The 22,905-nt window shown below is 41.9% G+C and overlaps 1 protein-coding gene across 2 annotated transcripts in view; it reads right to left on the reverse strand.

The window, feature by feature from the left end:
- Window positions 1-15,221, reverse strand: part of LOC117394800 (poly(rC)-binding protein 3-like) — a 407,378-nt gene extending 392,157 nt beyond the window's left edge. For both annotated transcript variants that reach the window (XM_059012930.1, XM_034920769.2), the window contains exon 1: window positions 14,772-15,221. The gene's annotated coding sequence lies outside the window, so the exon portion shown is untranslated. The remainder of the gene's footprint in view (window positions 1-14,771) is intronic.
- Between the last annotated feature and the right edge of the window lie 7,684 nt (window positions 15,222-22,905).

A 22,905-nucleotide genomic window follows, 5' to 3' on the forward strand; every position in this document is an offset into this window, starting at 1 on the left:
CATCCCCACGGTGAAGCATGGTGGTGGCAGCATCATGTCATGGGGATGCTTTTCATCGGCAGGGACTGGGAAACTGGTCAGGATTGAGGGCAAGATGGATGGAGCCAAACACAGGGAAATTCTAGAGGAAAACCTGTTTCAGTCTGCAAGAGACCTGGGACTGGGGCGAAGGTTCACCTTCCAGCAGGACAATGACCCTAAATGCACAGCCAAAGCTACACTGGAGTGGTTTAAAAACAAGAACCTGAATGTCTTAGAATGGCCCAGTCAAAGCCCAGACCTCAATCCGATTGAGAATCTGTGGCAAGACTTGAAAATTGCTGTTCACCAACGGTCCCCATCCAACTTGACAGAGCTTGAGCAATTTTGCCAAGAAGAATGGGCAAAAATTGCAGGATCCAGATGTGCAATGCTGGTAGAGACTTACCCAAAAAGATTCACAGCTGTAATTGCTACCAAAGGTGCTTCTACCAAGTATTGACTCAGGGGGGTGAATACTTATGCAACCAACAAATGTCTTTTTTTTGTTTAATTAACTTTTGTGTCACAATAAAAAATATTTTGCACCTTCAAAGTGTTAAGTATGTTGTGTAAATCAAATGGTAAAAATCCCAATTAAATCAATTTTAATTCCAGGTTGTAACACTACAAAATGTGGAAAAGTCCAGTTAGATTTGTGCATATTAACGAATAAGAAGCTGGGTGAATACTTTTGCAAGGCACTGTATGGTCAGATGAATCCAAAATATAAACCAAGAAAGCAACAATATGTTTGGAGGAAGAGAGGAGAAGAATTTAACCACTTCAACTCCAGATGTAAAAATGAAACCCCTTCCCAGGTACCAGATTTTAAAAATAATAATGTTTTCAAACCTGTAATTGCTATAAAATGTTAACATATGATGAATAAAACACAAATAAATGACTTAAACTGTGTTTTTCATTAACCCTTTATGCTGCTGTGTACTACATACCCATATTCAATATAGAGATAAAAATGTTTTTTTGGTTTTTTTTAAACAATGAAAACAAAATCGCTGCTAATAACGATAATAACAATAATAAATCAGTAAACAGTAATTATCAAATAAAAATCAAACAACATCAAAACGTGTGCCATTATCGACTTGCTCTGTACTATTTATTGAAATGTTCAATACAACAGAACCCGGGGTTGCCTTCGCAACCACTGCACATTTTTCTTGTGCCTTTTCTTTTGTTTTCATTTTCGTAGCAGACCCTGTACCTTTTTTACGGTGTCTGCTTCGCTTGTGTTGGAGGGATAGTCACAAATGTGTGTACACAGCTACTTTGCGCAGGCATTGTGATGGATCTGGCTGCTGCATTGCCTGTGCCCAGTGCTGTGTTTTGATAGTATTTCGTCACAGCACTGCCATTTGGTTTGTTAAATTGACTTTTTCTCGTTGTGGTCTGTGTGAGTATGCTATATTAAATGGGGAAAGCACGAAACTTAAAAATGGGTTATTAGACGAGATAACAAAGGAAAGCCAATTCCATGTTAGACAGGGAAGAATACATATGGATCACGCACAGGGTTTCCACTTCTGGATACCCCATGTCAATATTGCAATGTGCGCCATGTTTGCACGATGTTCTTGTATCAAATTCTGTTTGGGATTGAGATAAATACATATGGATGATTTAGAGGGTTCCCCTGTGTTTGTATTAACTTTGAAATGAGCAGCCCGAGGCGATTTATCCCCTGAAATACCCCAGTTTCAGTTAGATTTGTGCATATTAGCAAATAAGAAGCTGAGATGAGAATAAGACGCTGGCCGAATATGAAGCCAACTTCAGCATCATCACATTGATGTTTTTTTTTTTTTTTTATTTTATTATTATTTTGTTTTAATTTGGTTATTTTCCAAAGTAGCCTATAGTTTGACACATTTGGGGCTACCCTGGAGAATAATTCAAATTAGTCTCTTTGACTCAAAGGGATGTTCGGATCTTCTTCAGATTGGCTTGAGGTAAAGTGAATTGTGTGTATTGCAATGGGATTGTATTTCAGCTTGGGATCGTAATACACACACACACACACAGCTGCCTCAAACATAGGATCCACAATGAATGCCAGGAAGACTCGGTTTGACTTGCTGTCACTCTGTTTTTCACTGGCGTCTAGTCGAGTTGACCATGCTGAAGCAGGCAGAACGCTAACTGGTGGAAGTTTACATTATCCACCACTTTCATCTTTAGAAAATAGACACCGATTCGTAGATCATTACGTATTCCACTTATGAACCAAACTAGCAGACAGAGTCCCACCGTGTTTTCCGCAGCTTTAGAAAATACTGAATCGGTGGGAAAAACAGGGGTGCAGAAAAAAAACGCCCTCCAGCAGATCTTTGAAAATAACCCCCTATTATTATTTGTTTATTTAGCAGACGCCTTTATCCAAGGCGACTTACAGAGACTAGGGTGTGTGAACTATGCATCAGCTGCAGAGTCACTTACAATTACGTCTCACCCAAAAGACGGAGCACAAGGTGGTTAAGTGACTTGCTCAGGGTCACACAATGAGTCAGTGGCTGAGGTGGGAATTGAACCGGGGACCTCCTGGTTACAAGCCCTTTTCTTTAACCACTGGACCACACAGCCTCCTTATGTACTTTTAACTCTAGTATGTGTGCTCATTCTGTCAAATCAATTTCAAATCAATTATTTACTTAACAAGATGCAACATAGTAATTAGTCATGGTTCAAACAAGAATGTGAAAATAGGGATTGTTAATAAAGACTATACAATATTCTTAATTTGATTGTGCAATATATGTTTGTTTCTTAATCTTTAATTTGCCTATTAAGATGGGGCCATATTTTCAAAGCATTGCCTCCAGCTTTTAATTAACTCCTGTTTTTTTAAACGAGACAAGAATCATGCAAATGTTACAAAATGAGAAAAAAAAACTTGAGAGTGCTTTGAGTGCTCAAGAGAACATTAGATATGAAATACATAAGTTGTTTGGTTCTAGTTTTTTTTTTTTCTAATTAACAGACGTTTTACCATCTTTTATTTTTAAGGTTTTGTAAAATTAGCAGACATTTTAAGATCTGAGTTCCTCCTAATCCTTCCTTGTTATTGCCTTACATGCACTCTCCCACCTGTGATGGCACAGCTACTGCTTCTTATTTATTAATACTGGCCTAATTTTGACTCTATCAAGATGGATATATCACAGTAAACAGAGAGCAGTCCAACCCTGGGCAACAAAGACGGCACTGAATAAGTGTGATAGCAAGTCTGCAAGGTTTTAAATTGTTCTGGACAGATAAGTATCTACTCTAGCCTCTAGGTTGATCAGGAAAGTTAGGAGTGGAAATTTGCAGTGAAGTCAGAATGATCCATAGATTTGAGGCTTTTGAGCTTGTTCCTCGTAAAACATAATTCATTTACAGAAGCACCTGTCGACAGATCTGCAGCCTTGCTGTCTTATTTGAAACTGACTTGAATGGTAATGCAGCTTTGGCATATTACAAAATGCATGCACTATGAATAACGTGAGGAACAGCCGGTTTCCACAAAAGCATGTGCTACACATGAATCCGTTCCATTGATTAAAGTGGAATGCTGTGTTTTAGTGGGAAGGTTAATGATCAAGAATGGAATTTGCATTCTAAAGTCAGTATCAAAACTGCAATATCGGCTATGTTTGGTGTTTGCATCCAACTTCATCCATTAAACATCTGCAAAAAGCAAAAAGGAATCCTGAATGCCTCTTTTTTTGAATGTTTGAACTGATGGAATAATTAGATCCTTCTGTTTGATTGGCATACAGTTCAGTGGCTCTCCAAGACCATACTATCAAGGATGGAAATAACAAACAATTGTATTTTTTACTTATATAGCACATACAGGTTCAAACAATCCACAAGTACAGATTGAGTGTAAATGTGTATACAATGGGGCTCCCGAGTGGCGCATCCAGTAAAGGCGCTCCACATGGAGTGCAGGATGTGCTCTATAGTCTGGACGTCGCAAGTTCGAGTCCAGGTTATTCCACAGCCAACCGTGGACAGGAGCTCCTAGGGGGGGCAGCACAATTGGCCGAGCGGCGCCTGGGGGGCGGGGGGAGTTTAGGTCGGCCAGGGTGTCCTCGGCTCACCGCGCACCAGCGACCCCTGTAGTCTGGCCAGGCGCTTGCGGGCTTGCCTGTAAGCTGCCCAAGAGCTGCATTGTCCTCCGACGCTGTAGCTCTTGGGTGGCTGCACGGTGAGTCCGCACTGTGAAAAAAAGTGGTCAGCTGACGGCACATGCTTCGGAGGACAGTGTGTGTTTGTCTTCGCCCTCCCGAGTCAGCACAGGGGTGGTAGTGGAGAGCTGAGCTGAGCTTAAAAAATAATTGACCAGTCTAAATTGGGAGAAAATAATAAAAAAAAAAAAAATTGGCAACGACTAAATTTATAAAAAAAATAAATAAAAAAAAATGTGTATGCAATAACTGCCCAAATTAACAGCACCTCATTTCAAATATCAAGTGCAGTAGAACTTTGGCAAATGGCAGACACGAACACACAGGCTTTAACATCAGTTCTGCCGTATAAAAGACCTCCTTGTAATAAGGAAGCACGACTAACAAAAACAACAGAACACACTGAAGAACAGAATATATAGACTAAACAGTAAAATCATAGAAAACTCGCAGTCTAATTTTTCAGCAGGCAAAGACAGGCATTGACAAGAACATGCAAACAATACATATATTTTAGCTAAACCCTGAGAGCAGGAGTCTGGATCAAAGAACCAACACTTGGTTCACTTGAAATGATACATAATGTATTCTTTCTTTCTCCTCTTGACATCAACACTGCAGTAGAGTTTTCAGACTGCTGCAATCTTACAGGTAAGTCATTCGTCACAAAGATGGCAAAGTCAAAGCTGTCTCTTTGAGGGTGGTTAACAAAGACCGAGTGGTGTTATGATCCCTTAGTTCATACTGCAGAGATCGCAGCAGATTAGAGAAAAGCTAAAGTTGCAGGCGACATGAGCGCCAGCTCCCCTAACATGATTCCAAGTGGAGAGAAAGCCAGGGCTGTATTGGTGGTGACAAGAGTTCTTCTGGGGCACAAAAAAAAAAATCAGGAAAATAGAAAACAAGAAAAACTATTGTGTTGGTAGTGGTTTAAACAGCTCTCAGTTTTGTGAAAGCTGGCACGGACCAATACCTCTAACTTAAATATGTATCATGCATTTCAAGCAGTGGTGTTACTGTGATGTCCGTTTTGCCTATTTAGCACTGATAAGATGTTATCAGTGCGTGTCGTCTATGTATGCAACGCATGCATTGCATGCCTATAGCTGTGCGGCAGTTCTCCACTCTGGCCGCCCATTGAAAAACGTAGCTAAGACATGCAATTGAAGAAACGAATCATCCTGATGAAACAGAGCGAGCAGGCCAACTCACAGCTGCCACCTTGTGGGGCTCAGATCACGAACGGAAACGCAAGGCAGAAAAAAAAACATTTATTTTGCGAAACTAGAGAATACAATTTGATTGAAGCAGAGAGACAGAAATTTATAATTTAGTACAAAAATTGCTGTCAAATCCATTTAGTGCAGGAGATTATGCAACTAAAGAAGAAATCATAAGAAACTGACCACTGAAACTGAAGTTAGAGAGCATGTACAAAAGCAGGGAAAGAGTTGAAGCGGTATTTGAAGCGGTGTACAAGTGCAAGTGAATTTGTACATGTGTGGAGACAAACAAGCTTTTCTGCTGGCTGTGTCTACTTTTCTTAACGAGAAGAGTGTGTGGAATAAGGCTGGATACCACGATTTAAACTATTTACACAATGCCTGCAAACGTCATGAAACTATCCAGCAACACCTAACAGCGTGTATACAGTTACGAACATTTGGACAAGCTTGCATTGATCTGCAGTTAAACAACAGAGACTTGCTGTCAGACAATACAATGAAAAAGTCCATCAGAATCGTGAGATTGCAAAGACTAATTTGTGTTGTACGTCCTCAGAGAACCAGAGCTGGCATTTTGTGGGCACAATGAATCAGATGACTCCCTGAATCGTGGAAATTATGTAGAAACCTTACAGCTAGTCAGTGAGTTTGATCCTTTACTGAAGCAGCATTTGGAAACCTTGACTGTTTTTTCAGGGACATCGAACAAGATTCAGAATGACCTAAATCGAAGTATTTAGTAATGTCCAACTTAATGCCATTGCCAAAGAAATTGAGGAAGCGCCATGTGTTGCTATTCTATTTCATGAAACCTCAGATATAGCCAATAAGTCTCAGCTTCCAACTGTACTGTGTTATGTGACCAAGGATAGTGATGTTGTGGAATGCTTTGTTGGTTTTATCGATGTTAGTGACAGTCGGACTGCAGCTGCCCTTTTCCAGCATGTTCATGTTATGTGCCAGAAGTTTAAATATGGTGACAAGTTGGGTGCTCAAACATACAATGGTGCAGCAGTAATGGCAGACTTCAGAAAAGTCTGCCATTTTAAACGTGTGTGTTTTAAATCTTGTCCTTAGTTTTGCAGCAAAGAATGTAAGGGAATGCAGGATTTCTTTCAAAACTTTGGAAGGAAAAGCTGTGTTTTTCTCTCAATCTACAAAGCAGTCTGCTTCTTCCAGCATAGATAAATGAAGACTGCCTTCTGTTTGTACCACTAGGTGGAATTTTTACTCTAGGCTTGTACAAACTGTTAAGCAGAGCAAAGAAGCTGACTGAACTCTTTGAAAGTTTGGTGCAATATCCAGCAGACTGGGACGGTCCATCCTATTTCCAGCCAAGGGCTTTCTGACCATGCTTGACGATGCTGAGTTTGTGTTTCTTCTCTGCCTCTACAGTGACATATTTGAAAGGAAAGAAGTGTTGTTCGATGTGCTTCAAACCAAGATGTACGATATTAGGTTTTGGATTCAGCAGATTTGTAAGACATCTGGATGAATTCATCGAAAGCGACAAATATTTGATTAGTTTTGGAAAGAGGTGTCTGAGTTGAGTGTACATGAGACAAAAAAAGAGTGAGACAAGAAAGTTCAGATGACCAAACAAGATATAAACGGCTTATTTTTTTTTAGGTCATTGACAACATCAGTGAACAGCTGTCAGTAAGTTTGTCCAAAAAGATTCACAGAGTTCCAGACACATTTTCCGGTTGATGCTATAAAATCTCTGGAAGCATCCTATCTGAATGTTTTTGACAGTAGTCAGTTTCGTGCTGAACTATGTGCTGTGTATTACGCATATCAGCTGCAAGGGAAAGGTGTGTTTGACCTGTATAAAGCGATGCATACACTGGACTTACAGACTTGTTTTTCTGAGGTCAACAAGTTGGCAGCTTTAATTTTATCTATTCCCTACTCTACGGCCACAGTGGAAAGATCTTTTTCAACTTTAAAGCGGATAAAGACATTCCCATGGAACACCGGCCTCACTGACTATTGAAAAGGAGCTGCTTAGGAATCTGCGCGCCTACTGGATTTCTACAGTTTAGTCACTGAGGAGCTTCTGAATGCAATTTCAATTTCAGTAGAAAGTTTAGAAAGTTTCTTTTATATTCCCAGTGCAGGTGAAAATTTTTTTTTTATATCATGTAAAAAGTTGTTGCATACCTTGCTAAAGAAGTCATGGCATGCCACTGGATGTTAAAGTAAAAAAAAACATCTGTTTAGCTTTTAGGTATTGGTTATAAAGCCACTCTGCCACTTTGGGCCAGATGTATTAAGGTCTTTACATCAAAATGAAATTTGCACCAAGGGAACAATGAAACTTTCAATGAAACAAAGCAAGCCGCAAACTGCACTGAATGTTAATTTAAGGGCTCTTAAGTGTGCTCAAGTTGTTTGCTACTGTGAAAAATCTACTTTGGTCTTTATCTTACAGGGAAATAGCACAATTTCACTGCAAATGCTAAATAAAGCGAGGACTCACTGAGACATGTAATCCACAAGTTTGAGGCAACGTCACAGTTGATACCAGGCATTCTTTTAGGGCCCAGGCTACTATTAAAGTCTATTAAGTCTTGGTACTCAATATTTGGACCGGCAGCCAAACTTGGGCTTCAGCGAGCTTGCTGACACAATCATTAAATACCAGAAAGATGTTGTGTAGCAAAATCAATACTGGAAGCAGTCAATCTTGTGTGCATCCCAGCTGTTCTGCTGAATCGGCCTGTGCTTTGTTCTGAGAAATATAATTAGAGTATCACTGTCATAATGTAAAATGCATGACTACATACTACCACAATTTGACAAGTGTGCAGCATTAACCAGTCTCAATCATTCTGGATTACTTCAGAGGTATACCAGTATTTATCCAAGTACTCTAGGTGGAAAGGTTTCACTTGCTGTATGTCAAATACAGATTTACCTATTCTAAGATACAATATGACTGTGATAAGAGATGCTGTTTTGGTTTGCAGATGACACATCTTTAACAGTTCTTTGTTCTGCAGTATGACAGCTCATGCCACCGCTGTTATTCCGGTCCTTTCAAGATCTGCACCATAGGCAACCTCTCTAATTAGCACAGCAGATGGATGCAATTCTTGGTCTCTCTGCAGCCACTTCACCTGCAGCCAAATGTTGTCTTCAGCAAGCCAATCACTCAGCCATCGCTATTAGGTCTGAAAGTAGCCACATCAATTATTAAAGCAGCGCTGAGCGCCTGTCTGCTTTAGAGCTGCTGTGTAAAGTGCAGTAGCTGCAGGAATCTGTTTCCCTCAGCCAAGCAATGCATCTAAAAAAAGTGCAGTAATTGGAATTTCTACTTCATGGGTAAACGGCACATAAGCTTTAGTTAAATTTGGATGTCACACACACAGTTCTTATAATGCTGGTATCAAGGACAGGGAATGGCTTTATTCTTTTTAAACTGTGTGGTGTCATAAATCACTGTACAAGTACAACTGAAGAGCCAAATTAGCAAGCTAAGTGCCCTTAAATGGAAAGGAAATTAATTATAATGCTTTAAACTCATAGTATGTATTTTCTTCCTTTCACTTTTTGCTTATTACAATAGAATGACTGCTACTACTACTATCACTACTATTAGTACTACATATACAGCTATGGCCAAAAGTTTTGCATCACATTTTGCTTCATAACGTCGAATGAAACCTGCTGAATAATGTTACGCTGACATATTGAAGTACATACCGGTTTGTAGTTTTCCATATACTTAATGAAAATCTGACAAAAATTGAAAAATGTGACATTTCAAAATCGAACATGAAATACTGTACTACTATTATGGCTTTCAGTAGACTTTTGCAATACCATTTTGTAGTTTATTTGATTACATGATGTTAAATAAAACATCTAAATTGTGTTCATATACTTTTCTTTTTAATTATGTCGCAATCCTTAAATTCTAGGTGATTCTTTGGCCATAGCTGTACCACAGCTACTACCAATAGGCCTATATTATTAAAGCTGACATAATCAATGTTAATATTTTCAGAAGCATTTATATTTTATATTGTATTTGGTTTTAATAATATATGATCACGGTAAAAAAAAAAAAAAGACCTAACAAACATAATCTTTTATTACTTTAACCCATTTCCTTGGGGCTGTTTCTTGTATACAGTAGCCCAATGAATGATTTATAAGGCTTAGTGATAACTTGTATGTGATATTGTACATCAACTGATTGGACGTATATATCTAGTTCATTTTTTCTTTCTTATTTGTTTTACTATTAAGTCTGAACTGAACAATCAGACATCCTAGCACATCTTAGTAACAAACCAAAATGCTTAATTACCGTTACAACTGGTTTATCAAAGAAAATGCCTTTTCTAATATAAGGCAAAACAAAACAGAATAAATACCTGATTTTCGTTATGTTCCTATCAACAGCTCATTATTTATGGTCAGTGATGAAACACACAGAAATCTAATATTCTGGGTTCACCATTTACACTGGGAGCATGCACTGTTTTGTTTTCAGTGCACAGTGAATGAAGTTTGGGTTTAAATTATCAGCACCATGAGCTCATTAAAAACACCACATCTCCTTGAGAATATTTAAGCAAAAACTCTTCATGTCTATTCTTACAGTGCAGTATACTTACTGCACTAAACCGACAAATTAGGTCACATTCAGATTCACTAATGTTCAGTTTCACAGAGAGGACTTATCCCTTAAGTTTTAAAACTAGCTGCAGAGGGATGTGTGTTTACCTCCAAGAAATCACGACTTCTTATCTACCTATAAAAATAGTCAATGCACTAAAAGAAAGTAGTAAAAATGTCTACATTAATAAAACCTAGTCCAGACATTCAACTGGTAAAGACTTCTAGTCCAAATGTGTTATTAGGTTGTTTAAGTAGTTCTACATATCTTACAATTAAGTGTTTTATAGTTATTGATGTGATAAAAAATATATTCAATATGCTTGGCAATCAGTGCCACAAATGTAAAGGAAAGTGAATATAAACCTAAGCATGTTATTATCCCATGCCACTGCTGTAGCTACAAAGTCAGAGCTATCCATATTATGAAAAACACACCACCATGAGGACAGGTAAAAAATTAAGTGTGACATATGCTCTGACATTAATAACCCTAGTATATCCCCACCTTGGGAAGCGTGTACAGCATGTCAGGGAATGTAGTTGGGGATACAATGACTCTTGAATCTCACATTTTTGACAAGAGACTAAGGGAATTTTCTATTGTTGCGTCTCAATCTATAACAGAGCACATCTTTGCAGTTATGGTAGCTATGTGCTATTCCTCCAAATACTTCAAACATATTGCTTCCATGTTGATCTTCTGTGGGAAAAGACCTTGTGAAATTGCTGATTTCTTTTTTTTGTTTATCCAATAACTGTATTTTCATGACTTTATAGCAGTTGTTATCTTTTTAGCTATGTGAGCTACGTACAATTAAATCAGTACACAAAGCTGTGCTATAATGCAGACTTTTCACTTTACAGCACGCTCGCAGTTAGTCAATCCAGTACGAGACAGAGGAAACAACTTGCTTCATGTATGCATACTACTTTGAATGCCTATTGAATGTAAACTGTTTGTAGCCTATATTGAGAATTACAAAGTTTGTGCACAGATAATACATTCATAGTCTGACAGTTTACACATGTTGAACCAACCAGCATCACAGCAGTGAAAATCTACAGCAGTGTTGTAAACTAAATATGTCTTTTGGTATTGCTATGCAGCACGGTCTTTTTTCCTTATCAAGTAAATAATTTACTGGACTCGGCAGGAACCAGCAAAGGGCAACCAGACTAATCCCACAGCTAAAAGGTACAGAATGAGTTAGAAGATTGAGGGAAAATAAACTGTTAGCCTAGAACAATTATGATTGAAGATGTTAAAATCCTTAAAGGAGTCAACAGAGTTAACTCTAGTGAATATTTTAACCACAACATTAGATACCCTGTTGGAAACTGAATGGTCTCCTCTAGTTTGTAGCTTTTCTTATGAACCAGACTTGGAATATCCTGTGTACAAACATAAGGTTCTGCCAGTGAGTCAACTGAGTAGATGAACAAAATATTTGACAATAAGTTGGACATACTGTTGTGGTTTTATGGACATGCATGTCAGTTTATTGACATCATTTTTTTCAGTAATTTCCAATATTAAAACAATGGTAGTTGCCTTCCAAAGGCTGTGTTTATTTCCTATTCTTGCCTGTAAATAAGTCATGTCATATTTTGCAGAAGATTCAATCTATCAAATAGTGTTGTAATTTTAGAATAAAACCTAAATTTGAAGGCAGTAATTTTCATCTGCAGCTGACAGAACTGACAGCAACCCAGCACAATGAACATCCTTAGCACATCACTTTTAATGTCAATCCGTGTACTGTACCAGGGAATTAAACTTGTACTAGCTCTGCACCTAGTCCCTGGGTTTAAGAACTTCCTTTGTTTGGGTATATTATTGAAATGAGCGATGCCAGGCCGCTGGTACATCAGCCCTGAACTGATGGCATTTCTCATCAAAGAGTGAAAACGTCACACAAGAGTTTGTTTGTTTACTTATAGGGGTTGTTCATATAAGAACTCCTGGCTCCTGATCATTTAATATATTATACTTAATTGAAGGTAGTTCTGAAAGCCAGGACTGGGTGCATGGCTAGTGAGAGTTTCAAGCTATGCTGTACATTTTCAGGGAACTTCAATTGCCTCCACCTAGTAAATATGTACATCAAAAGACATACGCTGAATTATGTATAATGAATATTGTAACATTTAAATAAACGACAAAGGGACTGAAGAAAATAATATGCTTAGCCCACAAAATCTCAAAAAAATGTTAAGAGTCTTCTACAGTATATCCACTTGTATGCCAAGCCGGTAGTCTGACAGATAGTTGTACTGTGGCAAGTTTGCAGACACCCTGCTGTCACAATATTGCTGCCTAAATCTCTGAAAGCCTACTTATGACTGGTGGCATGGTACAGTAATACTAGCAATATTACTTGCTGTTGATGCCACAGTACTGGCAGCAGCTACTAATAATAACCTGTCCCTGTCAAAAACAGGTGTCAGACAATCACTACAGAACCTATCGAGATACATACCTTCTGAACTGAGTCTTGTGTTAGTGGCTGTGCTCCAAGTGAATTGTGTCTACTTTTAGGATTTTACTCTGATCAAGTCTCTAAATACAGATACAGGTTATGGCAAGGTATATCCAAAACTAAAGCAATTTATTTATGTATCATTACTTTTTGGAGGGAATAACGTCACGACTTTTTTTTTTTTTTAGGGTTTTCTAAAGTGTGGAAAAGCTACACAACATAGACTGCGGAAAATTTGTTTACACATAATACATAAACATCAGTGTAAGAAAACATAATACATCAGTGTGAGGTTCATTTTCAAATGAAAACAGCAATTTCCACAAAATTGCTGTTTTCTTTGCAATGCCACCCTGGCATTCCCCCTTATGTTCCTTCTGAACTATTGTACACTGATATAAACCAATAGTATTTCGCCACCTTATACAGCCATTCTCACAGTCCACCATTTTCAAAAGCACCCACAACAGAAAATGTATATAAATACACTGCAGACTCCCTCACTTTGCTGCCAGCAAAATACTCATAGCCAGTTAACATGCAGAACATAACTGCTTAATCTTTTACATATTATCCTGCTTGTTTACTGCACACGTGTGTCATTTTTGTATTTAAAAAAAGTTGTTCTAATTGCTATTATGCAGTTTCTTAAGTTAAAGGAGCCTCATACTGCCACTCTCACTATAGCACCAGTTTGGTACCTCTGCTGTACTTGACGGTATAATGAGAGAGGACTGTATGAGAAACATTATGTCCAAGTAGGCAAATGTTATAATTCTTATGAAAGCATTTGACAAAACTTTTGTCTACTTAAGATTTTTTCTTATAGTAAAACAAATCTATCCATCTTACATAAAAAAAATAAGAGAAAAGTGAGGCATACCATCCTAAATCACAACGGGCAACAGCGACAGGCATTACAACCAGCAACCCAGCGACTCAAAGTTGCAGTTTATTTAAAAGGACATTTTGAAGCGTGTTTGTGTTTGAGTCATAAACTGGCTGTGCTGCCATGGTGCACCCAACGGGACAAGGACACACTGGGCAGAGACTTGTGGCTTTTTGTTTTTGGACACACAGTACTTAGTGGCCCATTGCCAATGTTGTTCAGTGGTCACTTACTGTTTATGGTCACTTAATTTGACAGCTTGGTTTTTACAAATAAGAAATAGCATTGCCACATTCTGTTTTGGGGACGATTATCTAGTTTATTTATTAAAAATATCTACAAAGATGGTATTTATATGTGTTTCTATGACTAATAATTTGACAGATTACGAAAGAAAACAACTAATAATTCAGTAATAATTCAAAACATGATTTTTTTTCCAACATGATTTAAAGTTTATTGTGCAAACGACCCATACATAAAAGTACAAATGTTTGAACTTTAGTTATACAGGTAGAACCTATACTGTACTAATAATGCACATAGCCATCCCAGTAACTGCAAAACCTTAATTATATTTGGGGGTAACCATTCCTCATAGAAAAAGGGCATATCCACAATTTGAACCATTAAGCTCATATTAACAATGCTCCTTCCTCTGTCTGAACCTGATAAAGCTTCAAAAGCTACTCAGAAAAGATACACAGAACGACCTCATGGCGACACTCTTATCCGGTTAATTATCCAAAAGAGGCAAGTTGGGTCAGGTGGTTATTCATAGGAGATCAGTAATCCAGCTATAACATGTACAACTAAAAAACTGTTTTAATCATTTACTCTTTTTAATTTAACATAACATTGAAGTCTTAACATCTGCATAAGGAACACACTTATACATGTTGTAATCGCTGCAATGTCACAGTTAATTTCGTTTACTTTATAACTGAGTACATTTCATGCCTGCATCAACTTCGCTACAAAAAAAGCAATGTCACTCTCCTACCTTTTTTTTATTATTTTACCGATTCATAAAACTTTTCATGCAAAGTTCAACAAAAAGAAAAAATAAGGTTGAGCCACAGAGTAATTGTCGAAACATTCATGGACAGGTACAGTAAGTATCACTACTTCAGTACGCCTACTCAAGACTTTCACTGTAATGAAAAAACTACCTTTGGGGATGATGGAGCTGGACTGAATGATGCTGCTGAGGCTGCAAAGAAAAAGGAAGGCTAGCAAAAAATATGAACAGGAATTCGAATTGAAAACACCTGAAAAAAAGGCCGCTCTACAACACACAAGGAAAAAAGTGATGAAAAGACAAACTCACCTTACAGGGGGTGTTGGATGGGGTCAGAGAAGGAAGGGTTTAGCGGAGGTGTGATATTGTTAAACACACAGACAAGGGTTTGGAAGCGGGAGGGAAAAACGGGGAAGATAAAAAATTTCAAAAGGGAAGAAGTCACTCAGTAGAAAATGTTCAGTGTTAATGGATCTAAGAATAAATAAAAAATATATGTATAACAAAGAACAAAAAACACGAAGTTTATAATATAAGGAGTATTCCAGTTGCGTCTTCTTCTCTTATATAGTAAATATCCAATAGTCCTTGCTGCTGACGATGCTGCTGTCAGATAATAATAATACAATAAATAAATAAAAACACAACAGTAATATCAGAATAAAAAAGTACAGTAAATTGAGCTGCTATTCAGCTACAGCTTGAATGTATGTGTTGCCGAATCCAGGACCTGCGTTTACTGTGGCTTCTTCCCTTTCACAAAACTGAACCAAAGCACCCAGCTGCATCTCGACGGTACTACATTGCACGTTGACGTCACGGGGGCAGAAGCGCAGCCCATTGTCAGCTACTTTCTCCTTTACACCACAGTACACAGACTGCGCTGTACGATTCATTTATAAAACATTTGTTTATTGGACTTTGGGAACAGTGAACGTAGAACGGAGTACGGGGCCAAAATAACTGAGGGAACCGCAAGGGTGAACAGAACAGCCTGTAATTTATCAATAATTGGCCACTGTACTAATTCTCTAGACTTTCTCTTTCTTGCTTCCTCTGATGTGAAGAAAAATTGTTTAATGATATATTGCGCATACATTTTTAAGATACTGAATACCATACCACCTACCACAGGGTGATCAAATCTAAAAGTTGTAAAATATGGATATCGGGGGGCGCTATTTCACAGACGATTTAATTATTTAGGTCAAGTCTTTTATACAAGCAGTATACTATATTGGATATTTACCATTTAAAGTAACGAATTGTTAAACTTGAAAATAATTACCTATTTGATTATACTTTGCGTTAAAAAAATTACATTAACTTTTCAGAGGTACATATTCAACATCCCTTCATAGGGCTCAAACTTGGCTGATCTGCTAATGACTACATCTCATATAAATAAAAAACATAGAAAAAGACTCTCGACCACACAAGCATGTTACTGGAGACCCAAACTAGGACAGGCCAAGTGAGGGTTCACGTTTGACACGTTCCCTGAGTTCCCCTCAGCACTCCTTCCTAACACCCACCCAGAGAAGCTTGCACGCTCTCTAAATAGCCCTTAGCCCGCTAACATTTTGCAACATTGTAATAACCACAACCAACCACAGTTCCCCAGCCCTTGTCTGGCCAGGTGTACCCCTCAGTCCTGTGTAACTAAGCTGACCAAATTTTCAAGTACTTAAACTGGCACAGTATGGAAATATTGTGAATAACTTCCAAGTTCCAAGCTACAGGGAAGCGCTAGGGTTTTTATTTTCACTTTGGCAATTTATGATCTAATATCATATTGAAAGTCAATGCAGAGACTCATGGTGATAGTCAGAGTGGAATCTTTTACTTTCAAAAACGTTTTTTGTGAGAAAATTCTTACTGTCTTTGTCTAATTTAATTTATTTATTTCTTATTTCTTAGCAGACACCCTTGTCCAGGGCGACTTACAGTCGTAAACAAAAATACATTTCTACACAACAAATATATTTATTACATTACACAGTAGCAATTCAATAATATCAAATTCCGAGATTCACAATTCACAAAAAAAATATATATATTTTATTGCTGATTAATGCTGCAAATCTAGTACCTTTTCTGCCCAAGAAACTGCATCTTCTCTGATTTACACATTCAAGGGGTCTCTCTCTCTCTCTCTCTCTCTCTCTCTCTCTCTCTCTCTCTCTCTCTCTCTCTCTCTCTCTCTCTCTTTTTATGCTATCCTTCAGGGTCCAATCTGCAAACCAGGCCCTTCCTGTATGAAAACATTGCATGTCTCAATATTTCTTTTTATTAAATGGTTACTTCATAGAATCTATTTTTTCAAAATATCTAATTTTGTATTTAATATGACATGGTATTTGTTCTGTATTTTTTTCCTATTGCAGTTTCTGCTTGGATCATTAGTGTGCCGCGATTAATAAATACTAGAATTTTTTTTAAAGCCACTTTCTAGTATTAAACACGACTCATGCATTGTACATGTATATTATGTGATGGAAAGCTTAAAGTCTAAATTATTATTATTATTATTATTATTTATTTCTTAGCAGACACCCTTATCCAGGGCGACTTACAGTCGTAAACAAAAATACATTTCAAGAATCACAGTACAACTATTAATACAATTAAGAGCAAGATAAAATACAATGACTTTGGTTCTAGCAAGTACAAGTATATGACAAAATACGATTCAATATCAGAGCAGATAAGTGTCAGTGATAGTTACATCAGGATATAATTAAATACAAAATACTACAGATTAAATGACACTTGACATATTACAGTACTCTAAAGTACAGGATTAAATGCAGTAAAATAGGGGGCAGATAAGAGCAAGTAACGCGCATTTATGGAAGAGTGATAAGTGTCCAGAGGGAAAAGAGGAGTTCCACAGGTGCTGTCTGAAGAAGTGAGTCTTGAGGAGGCGCCGGAAGATGGTCAGGGACTGGGCAGTCCTGACATCTGTAGGAAGGTCATTCCACCACTGCGGGGCGAGGGTGGAGAAGGAGCAGGCTCTGGAGGCAGGGGAGCGTAGAGGAGGTAGAGCCCGTCTTCTAGTGCAGGCGGAGCAGAGAGGTCGAGTGGGGGTGTAGGGAGAGATGAGGGTCTGGAGGTAGCTGGGTGCAGTCTGGTCAAGGCATCTGTAGGCAAGTACAAGAGTTGGACTGAATGCGAGCAGTGATCGGGAGCCAGTTGAGTGAGCGGAGTAGTGGAGTTGCATGGGAGAAGCGAGGCAGAGAGAACACCAGGCAAGCAGCAGAGTTCTGGATGAGCTGGAGCGGATGGGTGGCGGACGCAGAGAGGCCAGCCAGGAGGGAGTTGCAGTAGTCTAGGCGGGAGAGTACCAAGGCCTGGACCAGGACGGTAGCTCTGGAGGGAGATGGGGTCGAGGGTAGGTTTTTTGAGGAGGGGAGTGAGAAGCTTGTTTGAAGGCAGAGGGAAAGAGACCAGAAAGGAGAGAGGTGTTGAGAAGGGAGGAGATGAAGGGAAGTAGAGCAGGTGCAGCAGCTTGAAAGAGGTGAGTGGGGAGGGGGTCCAGAGCACATGTGGTGAGTTTGTGACCCTGGAGCAGGGAGGAGAGTTCAGAGTCTGAGAGGGGAGAGAAGGTGGAGAAGGAGGGTGAGTTAGTAGGGGATGCAGTGGGTGTAGGGGTTGGAGGGGGTGGAGGGGAGGGAGAGGTGTTAAAGTGTTTGTGGATATCTGAGATATTAGAAGAGAAGAAAGAGGCAAAGTCATCAGAGGAGATAGAGGAGAAGGTAGAGAATAGTTTACGTGGGTTGTTAGTGGAGGCTTGGATTATAGATTGGAAATAAGAACACTTAGCAGAGGAGAGAGTAGAGGAGAAGGAGGAGAGGAGAGAGCTGTAGAGGTCTAGGGCAGAGTTTGGTTCTCTTCCATTTCTTTTCAGCAGATCGCAGTGTGGTTCTTGCTGAGCGGAGCACAGAGTAGAGCCAGGGTTGGGGAGGGGAGGGGCGAGCAGGTCGGGAGGTGAGGGGACAGAGGGAGTCGAGGGAGGAAGTGAGGGAGGAGAAGAGGGTGGAGGTAGCAGAGTCTATAGAGAGTTGGGAGAAGGAGTCGATAGGAGGGAGGTGAGAGAGAGAGGTGGAGGCAAGGACAGAGGGGGAGAGAGAGCGGAGGTTACGGCGAGAGGTGACAGTGGGGGTAGGAGGAGCAGGGAGAGAGGGGAGAGACAGAGAAAAAGAGATGAAATAGTGATCAGAGAGGTCCAGGGGGTGACAGGGAGGGTGGAGGGGCAGCAGGCCCTGGAGAAGGTGAGGTCCAGTTGACGGAGAGATAGATATTGAAATCACCTAACAGGACAGCTGGGGTAGACAGAGAGGGGAGGGAGTAGAGGAGATAGTCGAGTTCATCGAGAAAGTGAGCGAGAGGTCCAGGGGGACGGTACAGTACAATTAGTAGGAGTTGACAGGGAGAGGTTAGTTGGACAGCATGAAATTCAAAGGTGTTAACAGAGAGTGAGGAGAGGTCAGAGGAAAAGAGTAAGGAGGGACAGAGGAGAAGACCAGTCCCACCTCCCCGTCCAGTGAGACGCAGAGTATGGGACAGGATGTAGAGAGAGGACGGGGCGGCAGGAGTTACAGTTTTATCAGGGGACAGCCAGGTTTCAGTGAGAGCAAGGAAATTGAGAGGTGGGAGGCTTTGTTAGCAGAAGAGTGACAGTTTCAGAGTGCACCAGAGAGAGTGCGAGGGGGGAGAGGGGGAGAGGGGGGAGAGGCAGAGGGATGAGGTTAGAGGGGTTGCAGGAGCAGCGGTGGAGAGAGGGCAGAGGACGAGAGCGAGAGGCCAGAACAGGGATGTGAGAGACAGTCATAGCAGGACAAGTGAGACAAATAGGCACAGTGGGAGTGGGAGCAGTGCGGGGGGGGGGGGGGGGGGTACAGACCTGACTAGTAGATGGCATCTTCCAGAGCGCTGCTAGGTTGTAAGCTGACAGGTATCACTTAAAACGCAAAGCAACCTTATAAAAAACATGTGCATTGCATGATGACATTTCCTGCCTATTCCATTATTTTCAATTTACGCAGTTTTTGGTCATGAGAAAGCGCCTTCTGACAATCTGAATTAGATAACTACGCTTTTTACAAAGGCTAATTTCTTTACTGATCATGGCTGGAGTTTATTTTTTTGAGTCAGTAGTACAGGCTGAGACATTGATCAAGGTATAATAAGATTACATTGCATTCCTTTTCTGATCACATGAAATGCTATCACTTCTTTACTTACAAAAGGAATACTATTTAATCTTTCTTAATATTAGCATAAGTATTAGCCTGTGTAAAAAGCGCTGAAAAAGAGAAGTTTTCTCATTATCATTGATTGGTACTGAGAAACTGCATAGACAAGGCAGGAAATAGCATCATTCAATTATCATGTTTTTAACAACATCCTGTCGGCTTAAAACATGTTATAAAGGAAATTTGTAAATAAAACTATTTGGAGAAACTTAAAGGGATCAACCCCACCCCCAGCAAATTGAGAACTGAAGGAAAACATGTTTTTATTAATAACCAATAGCAGTGATAATGTAAAACAATTATAAAATACCTTATATAGCTATCACACTTATGCAACAGATAGCATTAATCTTAAATATGAGTTCTCTAATGTTTGCAAAAGAAACTGGTAATATAGAACAGGATGAGCTGTTGGAAAGGCTGATTGCACATTGTGGAGAATCTGAATAGAGGTAATCTTTGAATTTAAGACCTGACATTTCGATAAAGCACTATATTGGATTGGTCTCCGTTCTATAGCAGAAATGTCCGGTCTGTTCAAATCGTACTTAGGCTATGTGGCAGTCTGGCTCGCAGTGGTGTGGTGGATGACGTCACGGACCAGGAAGTAACTGACTCCAAAACAGTGGATGGGCGGGTGAAACCGAGTGCAAAAGCACTCAGCGTATTTAATAATAAACAAACAAAAGATTTAAACAAAATACAAACAAAAGGGCACGAGGGCCAAACGAATAAATAAACAAACAAGTAAGTGCCGTGCTGGATAATCCAGCACGTATTAGCAATTGTTTTTTAAATGTTATTCCTTCTCTCCGCTCCCCGTACTCTCTACTCCAACACCCCAACCCCGAGTGCAGAGAGCTGCTGGTTTATATACTCTGGCCGAGGGATTTAACTAGTTGGTAATTATCTTATTATCCCCCGGCCAGAGTCTGCACGCGTTTGGTAAGGATGCATGACTGTCAGCTATTTAAATAATCAGTAGCTGATCAGCCATGCATCCTCACGGGGTTTTTAAATAATAATAAAAGACGCGGCGCTTTTACCCGCGCCGCAAACAAAAATACAAATAATAATAAATAGGGGCGGGACACTCCGCCACACATGCCCCCCCTTGTGCGCAGCACACATGGCCCCAACGGCCACCTCCCCCCTCAGTCTTAAAGTCCCGGAAGAGGGGGAAGCAAGTTACTTCTGGGGGGTGGCCATGGTGGAATCTCTGGCACCCCCCCATTCTTCGTGGCCGGCAGCTCCCTCTTCCGGGGCTCCCGCCACACTCTATCCTGCCGCGAAAGTGCGGCTGGGGGAGCTGGTCTCCTGACCTCTCCCCCCTTCTTCATGGCCGGCAGTTCCCCTCCGTGGGGCTCCGACCACATGATCTCCAGCCGCGAAAGTGCGGCTGGGGGAGCTGGTCTCCTGACCTCCCCCCCTTTCTTCATTTCTGGCAGCTCCCTTTCATGGAGCTCCGGCCATCGTGTAGCGACCCCAGGTGAAGCAGGATCCCTGGCGACCCCAGGTGAAGCCGGACCCTCGACGACCCCAGGCGAAGCAGGATCCCTGGCGACCCCAGGCAAAGCAGGATCCGCGGCGACCCTAGGTGAAGCCGGACCCTCGACGACCCCAGGCGACGGCAGCAGCAGCGGACCCTCGGAAGGCGACGGCAGCAGCAGCGGACCCTCGGAAGGCGACGGCAGCAGCAGCGGACTCACGGAAGGCGACGGCAGCAGCAGCGGACCCTCGGAAGGCGACGGCAGCCGCAGCGGACCCTCGAAAGGCGACGGCAGCCGCAGCGGACCCTCGGAAGGCGACGGCAGCCGCAGCGGACCCTCGGAAGGCGACGGCAGCCGCAGCGGACCCTCGGAAGGCGACGGCAGCCGCAGCGGACCCTCGGGAGGCGAACTCGGGAGGGGAGCCCCTGGCCATGGAGGCGGCAGCGGGAGCTCCACTTCTCCCTCGTACCCTGTGTCCTGTGGAGAACAAAAGGCAGCCCCAGGCGATGCAGAACAGCCATCCCCAGGCAATGGCGATGGTGGGAGGGGAAAGCAGTCCTCCCACAGCGGCTGAGACGGAACCAGCAGGTATTCACCCTCTGCTGGTGGAGCTGGGAGTGGCAAGCAGTCCTCCCACGGCGGCTGAGGCGGAACCAGCAGGTATTCACCCTCTGCTGGTGGAGGTGGGAGGGGCAAGCAGTCCTCCCACGACGGTTGAGGCAGAACCAGCAGGCATTCACCCTCTGCTGGTGGAGGTGGGAGGGGCAAGCAGTCCTCCCACGACGGTGGAGGCGGAACCAGCAGGCATTCACCCTCTGCTGGTGGAGGTGGGAGGGGCAAGCAGTCCTCCCACGACGGTGGATGTGGAACCAGCAGGCATTCACCCTCTGCTGGTGGAGGTGGCGGAGGCAGAGGCAGCTCTTGCTGCTCTGCTCCTGGTGATGGTGGAGACAGAAGCAGCTCCTGCTGCTCTGCTCCTGGTGGTGGTGGAGACAGAGGCAGCTCCTGCTGCTCTGCTCCTGGTGGTGGTGGAGGCAGAGGCGATGGGGCGGATGCTGGCCACTCAGAGGGAGGCTGTGGCGGTGCTGGCTCCCTCTGCTGTGGCGGCTGGGCTGGTGTGTGCCGTGCTCCCTTCAGCAGCATAAATAGAGGCTGCTGGGGAACACCAGCATCCTGCCCTTCTCCCCCCCAGAAAAATTCAGGGGGTTGAGCCTGTAACTCCTCCCCTTCTGGCTCTTGGGACTGCAGCTTGGGTCCTAAGGCTGTGGAAGCGCAGACTTCCACCTCTTGGGCTATGGACGCACCGACTCCCCCCTCTTTGGGCTGTGGACGCACCGACTCCTCCCTCTTGGGCGTAGGACGTTCGGGCTCCCCCCACTCGGGCGTAGGACGTTCGGGCTCCTCCCACTCGGGCGTAGGACGTTCGGGCTCCTCCCACTCGGGCGTAGGACGTTCGGGCTCCTCCCACTCAGGCGTAGGACGTTCGGGCTCCTCCCACTCAGGCGTAGGACGTTCGGGCTCCTCCTCCTCAGGCTGTGAAGGCGAAACCAGCAGGCATTCTCCCTCTGCTGGTGGAGACGGTAGCGATGGCTCCTCTCCCTCTGATGCTGGAGACGGTAGCGATGGCTCCTCTCCCTCTGCTGGTGGAGACGGTAGCGATGGCTCCTCTCCCTCTAATGCTGGAGACGGCAGCCA

The sequence above is a fragment of the Acipenser ruthenus genome, chromosome 3 (assembly GCF_902713425.1).
Source record: "Acipenser ruthenus chromosome 3, fAciRut3.2 maternal haplotype, whole genome shotgun sequence".
NCBI lineage: Eukaryota > Metazoa > Chordata > Actinopteri > Acipenseriformes > Acipenseridae > Acipenser > Acipenser ruthenus.